The 15126-nt window shown below is 41.1% G+C and overlaps 1 protein-coding gene and 1 non-coding gene across 8 annotated transcripts in view; one reads left to right on the top strand and one right to left on the bottom strand.

Annotated features, from left to right (window-relative positions):
- Positions 1-15126, bottom strand: part of ANKRD11 (ankyrin repeat domain containing 11) — a 243221-nt gene that overhangs the window by 164990 nt on the left and 63105 nt on the right. The gene's annotated exons all lie outside the window — the stretch shown is intronic.
- Positions 10644-10783, top strand: LOC119047115 (small Cajal body-specific RNA 11). Its single transcript, XR_005082083.2, has one exon. It is a non-coding gene; the product is annotated as a small Cajal body-specific RNA 11 (non-coding RNA).

The raw sequence follows: 15126 nt of genomic DNA, 5'->3' as shown, positions 1-15126 counted from the left end.
GTGTGCACTTCTGGCCTCACCATTTTACAATCGGATCATAGACACTGGAGGGAGAAAGAGAGGGAGAGAAACATCAATGTGTGGTTGCCTCTCGCATGGTCCCCACTGGGGAGCCATGATGTCTTTCTCCCTCCCTTCTACTCTCCAAAAACCAAAATAAATAAATAAAATCTTTTTTTTTAAGATTTTATTTATTTATCTTTAGAGGGGAAGGGAAGGAGAGAGGGAGAGAAATATCAATGTATGGCTGTCTCTCATGCGTCCCCTGCTGGGAACTGACCCGCAACCCAGGCATGCGCCCTGACTGGGAATCGAACTGCGATACTCTGGTTCGTAGGCCCGCGCTCAGTCCACTGAGCTACACCAGCCAGGGCTCTAAATAAAATCTTTTTAAAAATAAAATAAAATAGCCCTGGCTGGTATAGCTCAGTGGATTGAGTGTGGGCCTACAAACCAAACAACCGCAGTTCGATTCCCAGTCAGGGCACATGCCTGGGGAGCAGGCCAGTTCCCAGCAGTGGACGCATGAGAGGCAACCATATATTGATATTTCTCCCCCTCTCTCCTTACCTTCCCCTCTAAAGATAAATAGAATCTTTAAAAAATTAATTAATTAAATAAAATAAAAAGCATGTGAAACCTTAAAGACTCTTCACAAAACTATTAGAATGCATGAATATAACACCACAGGCTGCAGAACACAAGACTGACATACAAAAAAGTCCATTGTATTTGTGTATTTGGGGTGGCAAAGAAATCCATTTATTTACTCCGTAAAATAAAAGACACATGTTTCATTTTCACCAATAACTTTATTTACTTGGATATTCTGAGTATGTCAGCTATCTCCCATTATCGGCTTCTAATGAGTAGAGGCCAGGGGTACTATTAAACATCTCCCAATGGGTAAGACAGTATCACAGCAAAGAATTCTTTGCCAAAATGTCAATAGTACCAAGAATTTGCAAACCACTTTTGACATGTTCTGTTGTTAGTCACAGCACCTTCTCTACTCACTCACTGCACAAATCTTTTTTTTTCTATTTCAGTTCCATTTTTACCTTTCTTGAAATAATAAAGCATAATACTCCAAAAATGTTGGGCATCTTCTTCCATCTTCAATGTTAAAATGGCTGCATGGAAATTCACCAATTTGGATTTTTAAAATTGTGATGGCTGTCACAATGCAATCTAACTAAATTGTTTTGAATAAAAATTTAAGACAACTAAGCACTACTAGAGCCATTGTACAGGAAAAAAACCAAACTTTTTCACCAACCCAACCCTATCAATAAACAATCTGAAAAGGAAATTTTAAAAAATACACCATTTACAACAGCATCAAAAAGAATACAGCCCAGGCCCTGGCTGGTGTAGCTCGGTGGATTGAGCATGGGCCTGTGAAGCAAAGGCTCACCGGTTCAATTCCCAGTCAGGGCACATGCCTGGGTTGCAGGCCAGGTCCCCAGTAGGGAACACATGAGAGGCAACCACACACTGATGTTTCTCTCCCACTCTTTCTCCTTCCCTTCCCCTCTCTCTAAAAAGAATGAATGAATGAATGAATGAATGAATGAATGAATGAATGAATGAATGAATGAATACAGCCCTAACAGGTGTAGCTCAGTAGGGTGAGCATCGTCTCACAAAGCAAAAGGTGGCCAGTTAGATTCCTGGTCAGGGCACATACCTGGGTTGCAGGTCAGTCACAGTGCAAGCATATTTCACTCACACATTGATGTTTCTCTCCCTCTCTTTCTCCCTCCCTTCCCCTTGCTCTAAGAATAATAATATTTTTAAGAATACAATGTTTAGGAATAAATCTAACCAAAGAGGTGTAAGACTTGCACACTGAAAACTATAAAACATTGCTGAAAAAAATTATAGAAGACCTACATGAATGGGGAAAATCCTGTGTTTGTGGACAGAAGACTTAACATTGTTATGATAGCAATACTTCCCAGAGACCTACAGAATCAATGTGATCCTGCCTTTTTTTCCCAAAACCAGACAAGTGATTCTAAAACTTATTTAGAGCAGACAAGGAAAACATTGTTAAAATGTCTAGTACTTGAATGTTGCCATTTTTTCCTAAAAGAGTAATTCTTTTTTTTTTTTAAGTAGGGGGCTGGAGGAAGCTCAGATCACTGATCTATTTTTTAAAGAATTTTATTTTATAATCCTTAAAGCTCCTTTAGTTCTAAAAGTTTATAATTCTTTAATATCTAACATACAACATCATGTACTTTAAAAATACATTACTTTCTCTAATTGTGCCTGAGAGGAAAAAGAGATTCTAGAGTCCCAGGCATTCCTCTTAAAGGGCCTGTGCATGTATTTACTTGGAGCCAGTAGCTTTTGAGGCCCGCCACTGGACATCAACTCAGAAGATGCCAGGGGCATATGGAGATGAACTGTATTGTCTAGCATGAGGGAAAAGGCTGGAGGGGCAGCTTCGTCAGAAACAGAAGTGCTGGCAAAGGCCATTGTTCCCTTGCTGAGCCCTCCCCTGACAGAGCCAGCAGGTAGGCACCCTATCTGAATCTGTATCAACCTGGCTAATAGCCCTGGTGACTTCCTGAGATCCCGCCCCACCCAAATTGCAGGCCCACCTAAACCCTTTCCAGCAACTTTTCCATATAAATGGTTTCTCTTCACTCATGCCACAGACTTTCCTAAAATACCTCAAACAAGAAGCATCTAGCCTTGTTGTGCACTGTACTTCATACTAAGCCACACCAGGCCCTCCACTAGCATCGACCAGCCTCAGTTCACAGCTTGGCCTCTAACGGACACCTTTAAGCCTGACACAAGTAGTAGCCTTGTGCAGATTTCTTTGTAGTTCATGCTGGGTCAGCCAGTGCTTCATGCTGACCTTGGCCTGTAACTTCTGGGAGGCCCCAAAGCCAGTACACTGGTAGACAGCTTCAGACTATGCCAAAGCACCACCCAACCACCTCCACAAGCAACACACTTAAGGGGCAGGCTCAGCGGGCACCAGAGCCCCACTGAAGTGAGTCCTGCTCCATGGGGTTGGCCCTTGGCACTGAAGATTCTCCATAGTGATCAGGCCAGTCCTGGCAGCTGCAGTCCCCACAGGGCAGCACACCTGAAATGCCCCTCAGATGACTGGGCCCCACAAGACACCTACTACATAAGGCCACTCTATCAAAACCAGAAACTACAGCAGCTCTATCTAATACACAGAAACAAATGCAGGAAGACAGCCAAAATGAAGAGCTAAAGAAACATGTCCCAAATGAAAGAACAGAACAAAACTCCAGAAAAAGAACTAAACAAAATGGAGATAAGCACTCTACCAGATGAATAATTCAAAACAATGACTATAAGGATGCTCAATGAACTTAGGGGAAGAGTAAAGGAACTTAGTGAGAACTTCAAGTAAGAGACGGGATACGTAAAAATGGAGATAAAAAGCATAAAGAACCAATCAGAAATGAAGAATACATGACAGGGAATCAACACTAGAGTAGATGAAGCAGAGCATTAAATCAGCAATTTGGAAGATAAAGAAGCAGAAAACACCCAACCAAAGAGCAAAAGGGGGGAAAAAAAGAAGAGCCTCTGGAATAACTTCAAGCATACCAACATTTGCATCATTAGGGTACCAGGAAGCAGAATCCCAAGCAAGATGAACCCAAAGAGGCCCACACCAAGCCACGTTATAATTAAAATGCCAAAGGTTAAAGAAAAAGAGTGAATCTTAAAAGCAGCAGGAGAAAAAGCAGTCAGTTACTGAATACCTACAAGACAGTTCCCATAAGACTGTGAGCTGATTTCTCAACAAGAAGTTCTGCAGGCCAGAAGGGATTGACAAAATATTCAAAGTAGTAGAAACCAAGAACCTATAATCAAGATTATTTTAGCCCAGAAAACCTATCATTTAGAATCAAAGGACAGATAAAGAGCTTCCCAGACAAAAAACTAAAAGGAGTTCATCACCACCAAACCATTACAAGAAATGTTAAAGGGCTTTCTTTCCAACTTGGGCCTGACATAATGGCTCCCACAAAAAAGGGTGGAGAGAAAAAGAAGGGCCACTCTGCCACCGAGGTAATGACCAGAGAAATACACCATCGACATTCACAAGTGGGTTTCAAAAAGTGCGCTCCTCAGGCATTCAAAAAGATCCAGAAATTTGCCATGATTGGAGATGGGAACTCCAGATGTACACACTGACACCAGGCTCAACAATGCTGCCTGGACCAAAGGAATAAAGAATGTCCCATACCATATGCAGGTGCAAGTGTCCAGAAAGATAATGAGAATGAAGATTCACCAACCAAGCTCTGCATGTTGGTCACCTATGTATGTATCTGTCACCACTTTATTTTTTTTAAAGATTTTATTTATTTATCTTTAGAGGGGAAGGAGAGAGGGAGAGAAACATCAATGTATGGTTGCCTCTAGTGCATCCCCTGCTGGGAAATAGCCTGCAGGGAACTGGCCTGCAACCCAGGCATGTGCCCTGACTGAGAATGGAACCGTGATCCTCTGGTTCGCAGGCCCCCGCTCAATCCACTGAGCTACACCAGCCAGGTATCTGTCACCACTTTAAAAAATCTTCAGTTAATATAATATACAAGACAACTGCTGATTTTCTAATAAAGTTATAAAACCACACACACACAAAGGAAGTGTTAAAAGGTCTTGTTTTTACAAGATTTTATCCTTTTACAGAGAAGGAAAGGAAGGAAAAAAGAAAGGGAAAGAAATATTGATGGGTTCATATCAATAAATATCGATATAAATATCAAATGTCTCTTGTAGATGTCCCACCCAGGGAGCAAACCCACAACCCAGGCATATGCCCTGACCAGGAATCAAACTGGTAATCTTTTGCTTTGTGGGATGATGCCCGACCAAGTGAGCCACACTGGTCAGGGCTTAAAGAGTCTTCTTTAAGTTAAAAAAAAAAAAAAGATCAAAATATGAATAGCCCTGACTGGGTGGCTCATTTGGTTGAAGCAAAAGGAGGAAATCATTTCACACACCAAAAGGCTGCAGGTTCAATCCCTGGTCAGGGTGTGTACATGAGGCAGTCCGATTGATGTTTCTCTTTCTCTCTCTGAAGTCAATAAACATATCCTAGGGTAAAGATTAAAATGGCAATAAATTCATTATCTATTAACAATTTTTTAAAGATTTTATTTATTTATTTTTAGGCAGGGGAGGGAAAAAGAAAGGGAGAAAAACATCATTGTGTGCTTGCCGCTTCTCATGCACCCCCTACTGGGGACCTGGTCCATAACCCAGACATATGCCCTGACTGGGAATTGAACCAGAGACCCTTTGGTTCACAGGCTGGCACTCAATCCACTGAGCCACACCAGCCAGGGTTCTATCAACAATTTAAAAAGCAAATGGATTGAATGCTCAAATCAGAAGACATATAGTGTCTGAATGGAAAACAGAACAAGATCCTTACGTAGGCTGTCTACAGGAGACTCGGTTCAGATGGAAAAACAACACATGGACTGAAAGTAAAGGGATGGAAGATATTTCATGAAAATGGAAACAAACTAACAAAAAGCTGGGGTAGCAATACTTATACCAAACAAAGAGATGTTACAACAAAGGCTATATCAAGAGACAAAGAAAGGACCCAGAAATTCCACTTCTGGGTATTTATCCAAAGAAATCCAAAACACTAAATAAATTTTTTTGCAGCGTTATATGGAAGCAACCTAACTGTCCATCAACAGATGAATGGATAAAGAAGTGGTGCATACATACAAAGGAATATGACCCAGCCACTAAGAATAATGAAATCTTGCCATCTGCAACAACATGGATGGATCTAGAGGGTACTGTGCTCAGTGAAATGCATAAGACAGAGAAAGACAAATGCCACGTACAAATACATGTGGAATCTAAAAAACAAACAAGCAGAATAGACAGACTAACAGAACACTGATGATCGGCAGGTTGGAGGGGTTTGGGAATGGGTAGAAAAGGTGAAGGGATTAAGGAGTACAAATTGGTAGTTAGAGTCATGGCAATGTAAAGTACAGCACCGGGAATGCAGTAAATAATACTGTAGTGATCACTTCATAAGCTATACAGATGTCTAATCATGAGGTTACACCTGAAATTAATATAATATTGTATGTCAATAGCAATTGAAAAATAAAAAATTTTTTAAGAAAAAAAATAATAATAGCCCTGGCCAGATAGCTCAGTTGGTTGGAGGGTTGTCTTGATGTGCCAAGGTTGCAGATTTGATTCCTGGTCAAGGCACATACAAGAATCAACCAGTGAGTGCTTACATAGATGGAACGAATTGATGTGTGTCTCTCTCTCCCCCTCCATCTCAAATCAATAAATTTAAAATAAAAATGAAAATACACCACTTTCCCTAAATGTGTGCTGCTCTTTTCACATGGAATATGAACCCGCAGCAATGATTTGTACAGTTTAACGATTAAGATGCAATGAGTAAGCTGTAAATGTGAGAGGCAGGGAGGAGGAAACGAGGTAGGATGCACAACTTTTGACATCACAGAACTGAAATGTAGCTAAGTAAGCAATTCTCAACTCTGATGTTCAGACATTCTAGTATATGGCAGCTGAGATGTTTCCACGTAATAAGGACAAAGTTTAACAACTGTCTTTTGAATGAATGACTAATTAACAGGTGTTTGACTAATTGCAGGCTCTATTCCAGCCCTGCTGGGTATGTCCACTACCCTGAAGCGCTAATTCTTTAATTTCACTAGTTCATCCTGAAGCCCAGCCACTGGAGTAAAATATCACCAAAATAAATTAATCTTCTTCCTTAAGACAAACAAAAGGGAGTAAATTCTTTTTTTTTTTTAAGACAGAGGGGAAAATAGGTAGAAAGAGAGGGAGAGAAACATACATCTGAGAGAGAAACATCAATCTGTTGTCTCTTGTACGCACCCCAACCAGGGACTGCAACCTTGGCTTGTGCCCTGGCTGGGAATCGAACCAACGACCTTTCACTTTGCAGGATGATGCCCAACCAACCATGTCACACCAGCCAGGGTGGAAGTTTATTCTTTATATAGTATCTTTTCCAATTTCTGTTTGGAAATCATAATGTTCATTAGCAGTAACTATACTCTTCCACTTCTATTTTCTTAGTCTTCCCACACGTAGAAAGAAAAGTTACTAGATACAAAACATAAAATGAATATACACAAGTCAATTACATTTCTAGACACAAGCAACAGCAGAACATATACTGATGTTCCTGGACTAACATTGAGGTTACATCCTAATAAACTAAGGTGAAAGTATCTTAAATTGATAATGCATTTAATACACCTAATCTACTGAACATCATAGCTTTAGCCTAGCCTACCTTAAACATGCTCAGAACACATACATTAGCCTGCAGTTAGGCAACTGTCTTGAATTTCATATCAAGAGTAACTGCCTTCCTCTGTCCTTCTCACCAGAATCACGCGACACAAATGGGCATTTTGTAAGTATGAAGGGATGTGAAAATACAAAATACAGTATCTAAAAATGCTGGCAACACAGTACACTGAAGGGCCTCAGTTATCTACCCTCATGATTATGTGGCTGTCTGGGAACTGTGGCTCATTGCCACTGCCCAGCATCAGAAGAGAGTAGTATCATAAAACCAGGAAAAGAGCAAAGATCAAAAGTCAATAATCAAAGTACAGTTTCTACTGAATGTACATCACTTTAGCACCATCATTAAAGTCAAACAATCATAGACCATCATAAGTCTGGGACCATCTGTAATGAAGACAGGTGACAGTGTCACAAGAATAAACAAGATGACCAATGGGATGACACAGAAGGGCCTCAGGCACAAAGCAGGAGCCCTGATCCATGACAGACAGCAGGCACTACAGTTCAGTGAGCAAAGAACAACATAGTCTGTGGATGAGATCTGGAAAACTGGTATCCACATGGAAAAGTACCATGTGAAACAGTGATTTAGAGAAGTGGGTAAAACAATCTATCTAAAATGCAATGTGACAGTTAAGTGATGTTGAAACATACGAGCGCCTCTGTAACCAGGATGGTGAATATGACCACATGATCAACAACAAAAAGGCTGTTCTATTTCACACCTACATACTTTGCATGCAACACCAAAGGTGTTCTAAACAAATCTCTGTAAACCTTAGACCCCTGTAAAATGTTTTCATTCCACATTATCACACATGCACCTGGTTTTAAGCTAAATGCTAACAACAAGCAGAGTTCAGTTAGGGTCAAGACCAGTGATGTTCAACCAGGGTTACCACAGTACAGTGCTGTGAAACATGAAACATGCAATACCTGACTATTTAGTCAGGGACACTGACCTCTTTTCCCTTAGATCAGCAATTTACAACCCATGTGCTGTAAGAGGCACACTGGTGTGCTGCAAGAATTTCTAAAACATGAAATAGCCCACTATTTAGTCAGGGTCACTGACCTCTTTTTCTTCAAATTGTCAAATAAAAAAATGACAACAGCTCTGAACGGTGTGGCTCAGTCAGTAGATTGAGTGCTGGTCTGCAAAGCAAAAGGGGTCACAGGTTTGATTCCCAGTCAGGGCACATGCCTAGGTTTCAGGCCAGGTCCCCAGTATGGGGTGCCTGAGAGGCAACCACACACTGATGTTCTTCTCCCTCTCTTTCTCCCTCCCTTCCCCTCTAAAAATAAATAAAATCTTTTTTTATAAAAAACACATGGATGACAACAACAGGGGGGTGGAAACAGGGGAGGGAAGTGGGGAGGGCTGGGGTGGGGTGGGGAGGAGGCAGAAAACTGCCCTTGAACAATTAAAAAAAATTAGAAAAATATTTTTTTAATGACAACAGCCAACACATCAATAGCCATTAGGTATGAATGAATCAAAATTATACCTATTTCCTGTCAAATCAGCAAAAAAATTTTTTTTGGTATGCTGCATAATTTTAGTAGTTAGTTTATGTGTGCTATGAGATGAAAAAGATTGAAAAGTGCTGGTCTAGACCGTATGGCCAGCCTCCAGAAGGCTCTATCTCTACTACATGCACAACTTTCTGAACACACTACCACATCAGATGTCATTTTGTTTGTCCTTGCCTTGGGACCTGAGCCACTATTACTTTACTCTCAAGCACTCTGACACAGAGGAACCACTGCATGCTAGGAGCAAGGTTTAACATAAAACTACCCTGCTTCCAGCCTTATGTTCCTCCTCCAACGCTACTCTCCCTGCTTCTTTTTACTCTCTGATCTTCAAGAAGAAAACTGAATGATTCACATCAACAAACTTCCTTCAAAGAATTCAGAATTCGAACAATAACATCTTACAAATATATTAGTATAAAATAATGTTCCCATGAGGAAGGGGTAAATAACAACAAAATTAGGAAAAATGAAACCATGGAAAATGTCAAGCACAAACTAAGGACCCAGAAAAGTGTGACTGACCCAAGCAGTCATGTAAGCAAAGGGCTGCAGAAAATGCCTGGGGCCAGAAAAAAAGAAACACCCACGGGGGGAAGGGAGTAGGGGACTGGGAGTTCTCACTGGCACTTCTACCAGTCTTGCCAAAGCAGAAAAGAAATACATGTGGCATGGCCACAGGCCATAATAACAGCCATATTTGTGACAGTATTGCAGTTTTGCACGAACCTTGTTGTGCCTATTTAAGTTTAAGGAAAAGGGATAGTTTAGATCATAGTTTGTAAAAAAATGTAAGTTTCCTACACTATGCAAGTTCTTAAACCCTATGGGCAAAGTCCTAAAATATTTATATGAATTTTCAGACTTAAAAGGCTAAATTCTCAAAACAGGATCTATTACCCAGACTAATTTTTAAGATCTTGCTAAGATCAATGTCAGAATGTATTATGCCACCCAATAACAAACACAAACTCATAAAAACATCAACTCTTCAAAATAAAAACTATTTCAAAGATGTGCAAACCTGATTCTAAAAAAGTAAACCTACCCTGCATAATTAATTAGAAGCACATGCAGCTATGTGACTTAGCACTGGCCATAGTGATCCCATGTGCCAGCCAATTACAGCTAATCACAGAAAGCTGATTTCCTGTATTCTCTTTGCAAAAAGCTTTCCTAAAGTCATCAAAGACCTCAGACTAACAGGGCATTTATTGGCAAAGTTCAAATTAATCTATTCTGGTTTTAAAAGCTCCAAATTAAAAGTCAGAAATAAGAAATTCTGTGTATTGCAATCAAATATCAAGTTGTGACTAACATCCTAAACACACACTTTTTAAAAAAGTACATTAATCTCCAATATGTGAAGAACTGGATATGTCTGAAGTTTCCTTGGTGTATACAATGAGCACACTACAGAGTGAAGGAATCATAAAAGACAAGACACCAGACCAATGTAACTGGAGTAAGGAGGGAGGAAGAACATGGCCCATGTAGGGCTGCCTCCTCTAATCTGAACACCCACAGATGGTACCTTGAAAAACTGCCCAGGAATGTCCATTTTCTTCTCCTTAAGGACTTAATTTCAATATTCAAAACTATTTCTAACTTTTTAAAACAATTAAAAACCATGGTTTTTGATGTGATGGATAGAGCTTTGAAAACTATCTCATAAAGCTACCTGTTAAAAAATGAAGACTTCTCAAAACTGACCCTGGGTACAAAAATTTCTAGAAGAATTGTCCTGGCCTATGCTTTCTCTGTGCCCCTGTGCTCGGTTGTTAACAGGGAGTCTGGCAGGACACACAGGAATCTCCCTCTCAGTTTAGGAGGGCTGTCCTGAGTATAGGGCTGACCCTTAAAGGCATGAGAGGACAATAAGAAAAAAAAAAGAAATTTCTGTTAATTTCTCTCTAGAAACAGTTTGTCCAGACACATTTTTTTTGTCTGTCTCCATCTCTACCTGTCTCTCTTATTCACTCCAAAGCTTTTTTTTTGTTTAACATATTCTATTGATTATGCCATTACAGATGTCCCATTTCCCCTTCATTCCCCTCTACCTGCATACCCTCTCCCACCCACATTCCCCTGCTTTAGTTCATGTCCATGTCTCAGAAGTTCTTTAGCTTCTCCATTTCCCACACTATTCTTGCCCTCCCCGTCTCTTATCTCCCCACCATCTATGCTACTTATTTACTGTCCCTTCTCTCCCACTTCCTCCTACTCCCCTGTTGCTAACCTTCTATGTGATCTCCATTTCTGTTGTTCCGATCCTGTTCTATTGTTTGCTTGTGTTTAGGCGTGGTTGTTAATAATTGTGTTTGCTCTTTTAACTGTTCATATTGTTCATATTTTTTATCTTCTTTTTCTTAGATAAGTCCCTTTAACATTTCATTTAATAAGGGCTTGGTGATGATGAACTCCTTGAATTTGACCTTATCTGAGAAGCACTTTATCTGCCCTTCCATTCTAAATGAAAACTTTGCTGGATAGATCACTCTTGGATGTAGGTCCTTGCCTTTCATGAGTTGGAATACTTCTTTCCAGCCCCTTCCTGCGTGTAAAGTCTCTTTGGAGAAATCCGCTGACAGTCTGATGGGAACTCCTTTGTAGGTGACTGTCCCCTTAGCTCTTGCTGCTTCTAGGATTCTCTCCTTCATTTTAATCTTGGCTAATGTAATTATGATGTGCCTTGGTGTGTTCCTCCTTGAGTCCAAATTCTTTGGGACTCTCTGAGCTTCCTGGATTTCCTGGAAGTGTATTTTCTTTGCCAGATTGGGGGAATTCTCCTTTACTATTTGTTCAAATAATTTTTCTACTTGTTGCTGTTCCTCTTCCCCTTCCGGTACCCCTGTAATTTGGATGTTGGAACGTTTCAAGATGTGCTGGAGGTTCCTAAGCCTCTCCTCATTTTTTTTTTTTTTTTTGAATTCTTGTTTCTTCATTCTTTTCTGTTTGGTTGTTTCTTTCTTCCTTCTGGTCCACTCCACTGATTTGAGTCCCAATTTTCTTTCCATCACTGTTGGTTCCCTGTGCATTTTCATTCACTTAATTTCATTTTTTCATCTAATTTGCGACCAAAATCAACCAGTTCTATGAGCATCCTGATCACCAGTGTTTTGAACTGTGCATCTGATAGGTTTGCTATCTCTTGGTTGCTTAGAAGTATTGGCTCTGGGGCTTTGAGCTGTTCTTCTTCTTGAGCCATAATGTTTTGGTCTGTTTGGGCCTGTTGTATATGAGGGGCAAAAGCTGGAAGTGTTCACCAGGGTGGGTCACCCAGTGGCTGGGGGCAGAATCAGAAAGGGAACGATGGCATTTGTTCCACTCTCGAATTTCAGTCCCCTCTGTTGCTTCCCACAAGCAGATTGGGCCCTTCTGGTGCTGGTTCCTGGGTGGGTAGGCTTGTATACATTCTAGGACCCTGTGGGTCTCTCCAACATACTCTTCTATGAGGCTGGGAGTCTCTCCCAGCACCTTTTCAAGTAGTGCTTTTAGGCTTTATTTCCCATTGCTGGGCCCTGCGTTGTATAGTCTGTCTTGCTGCCCGTTTTTGCCTAGTTTATCTGCACGGGAATATGTGACCATGGTCAGCCAATGCCTTGGGCACTCTGCTCATTTCCTCCCGGTGCCCCAGGTCTGCCAGCCTGTGCTCCTGGGTCTGGCAGCCACCACCTTTTCCTGCTGAGATACCTCTCCACAGGCCGCTGACTCCTCCCCTCTTACCAGTCTGATTGAATGGTTGTCAGACTTCCATACAGTTCAATTTTCTGTCTGTTCTGGTTGTGTTTTTGCTTCTAAATCTTTGTTGTCCTTAATTTTGATTGTGTGAGGAGGCACAGTATTTCCACCTACACCTCCATCTTGGCCGGAAGTCTGGGTTTTTTTTTTTTATCAGAGTGCCTATTAGGTAGTAAGGGGTGGAGCCAAACTTTTAGACCAAAACAGATCAATATTTTACCACCTGGATTGTCATTTAGGAATGATTTTACACATCTGAAACTCATTTCCTAAAAGAAGTCTGTGAGTGGCTCAAAGAGGAGGCCTAAGTCTTACAAAGGCAGATAGGGGCCAGTTCAACTCTTTCTTCCCACTGTCCACAAGGAATGCGAGGAATGTTGGTGGGTTCCAGGTTCTTACAACAAGACACCATTTTGCAGCATTCTCTCTGCAGCTTCTCTGGGCTTCCCCCAAAGGTTAACTTCCCAGCAACACAAAAGTCTGCATTTTTACTCCTGCCTCCAGCCCTTGTCACAGCCCCCACATTCCCATTGCCAGCTTCAGCCTGGCCAGCTTCCAGCACGACCATCACTTCTTCCAACTGGCCCTCTGCCACTGAGCACTTCACTACAATATTCAGCCTCTCTACTTCTTTCATTAGAAATATAAGTATAAATTTTTCCTGTAGCCAGGAAATTTGTCAAATGTTAAAATTCTGAAATTACACTTGTTCTTATTCAGCAAAACCAAGGCGGTGTCCCCAATCAAGTGCATCAAGTGCCTTCCAGTCGAGGAGGTGAGAAACAGAATGCTCTGATTCCTGACACAAACATCCTTCCCCAGCACCTCCCTGCAATGCTTTGAGAGTCCACATCACATGTGGGTAAGAATGCCAGCCATCCTACCTGCCTCCTGCACATGGAAAATTCTTTAAGCAACACCCTCCCTGCCCAGAGGCTACCACACCTGTTAAATTCTTCCAACCAGGTTTTGCAAGCAAGAGAAATTAATTTATTAGGGACACTGTACTTATTAGTGAAGAACACCCTTTTTTATATGTAAAGATATACTAATGGGATGAATTAAGAAGTGTGGGCCAAAATCAATGACCTATTACCCAGATAGGTTAAGGAGCAAGTTTGCACATGTGGTAAGAAATGAATCTAGAGCCAAAATGGGTGCAGAGCGAACCAAGTTTGAAAAGAGAGATGTGTCCCTGGAAGACAGTGTGAACAAAACCTGTGCCAATATGTAATAAGTAGGTATGAGACATATGCCAGGACAAAACACCCTATTGGGCTGAACAGTGCAGTAAAGTCTGAGGATCAAGAACTACCTGTGAGGCTTTAGTAAAACATTCAAACACCAAGGTTGAGTCAAAAGTTGATGAAAAGTTTAAATCTAAAAATCAAGAATAAGTCACTGAGATGTTTTAGCAAGGAAAGCAGTTAAATAAATGTTATGCTCCTACATAAAATAGTAACAAGACTCAGATAAATACTGCTACTCAATTTTTAGAATTGCACTTTACTGCAAGCCTCTTGACATCAAAAAGCAGTGAGCAAAAGAATATATCAATAAAAAAAGTTTTAATGCCCAGGATACTTTAAACAAGTGGCTGCTCAATGGAACTCCCTGCACATGAAACATTCTCTGGGAAGAGCATGAGCAAGAAAACACCCTTTCTCCAGACTGCCTACTTTCAGGGAGGAGATGAAGGATGGAGACAGCTGTCAGCATTAACAGCTTTACTGAGACAAGATCCTTTCCCCAGTCAATCCCTGCACTGCACCTGAAAAATCCAATTAGACTTGAGTAGCAGAGGAGACAAATTATCACACTTAATCCACTGCCTCTTATCCTAAAAACAAGAAAAGTAAAATAAGGCTGGTGGATATAAAACTATAATGTAACACTTCAGGGCTTATTAGCATACAAGGCTTCTTTTAGAAACTCTAACAAATAGAAGTCGAACATGTACCACCAACCAAGAGACCTTCCAGTCTCTGTAGGGTCTATATTAGTGGCTGGGCCACTGGAAGTTTAAGGGAACCTAAGGAAAGCTAAGAACTCACAGAGGACACTGTTCCCAGGGCTGACAGGCGCACGCACGCACACACACATACATACACACACACACACACAGCACCACCACCCTGCTGGACCCTCAGCCACTCAGACCCACATGGTATTTACCATGCACCAACCCACCCTGGGAAGCTCACAGGCCTGTTCCTATTGTCTTCCCAGGGACAAGACCAGACATACTGAATCCCCAACTCTCCAATGCAGGTCCAGCTTAGTGGAGGCAACTATTAACAGCTGACTCCTTCCCACAAAGCTAAGAACTTATCTGTGCAGCTTGTTTATAAAAAGAAAACAGGTTGTTTGGATGTGGCATTATTCAAGTACTGTAGAGGGAAAGGAGTAGAGCTGTTTTTAACAAACACACATCACACCAACCACAGTGCTAGGTTGTTGTTAAAGGCTTTACCAATTCAA

This window comes from Artibeus jamaicensis, unplaced genomic scaffold (genome assembly GCF_021234435.1).
Source record: "Artibeus jamaicensis isolate MK-2021 breed Jamaican fruit bat unplaced genomic scaffold, CSHL_Jam_final contig_464, whole genome shotgun sequence".
Taxonomy (NCBI): domain Eukaryota; kingdom Metazoa; phylum Chordata; class Mammalia; order Chiroptera; family Phyllostomidae; genus Artibeus; species Artibeus jamaicensis.
The sequence above is the reverse complement of the archived record's forward strand: the minus strand, read 5'-3'. Positions and strand labels throughout refer to the sequence as shown.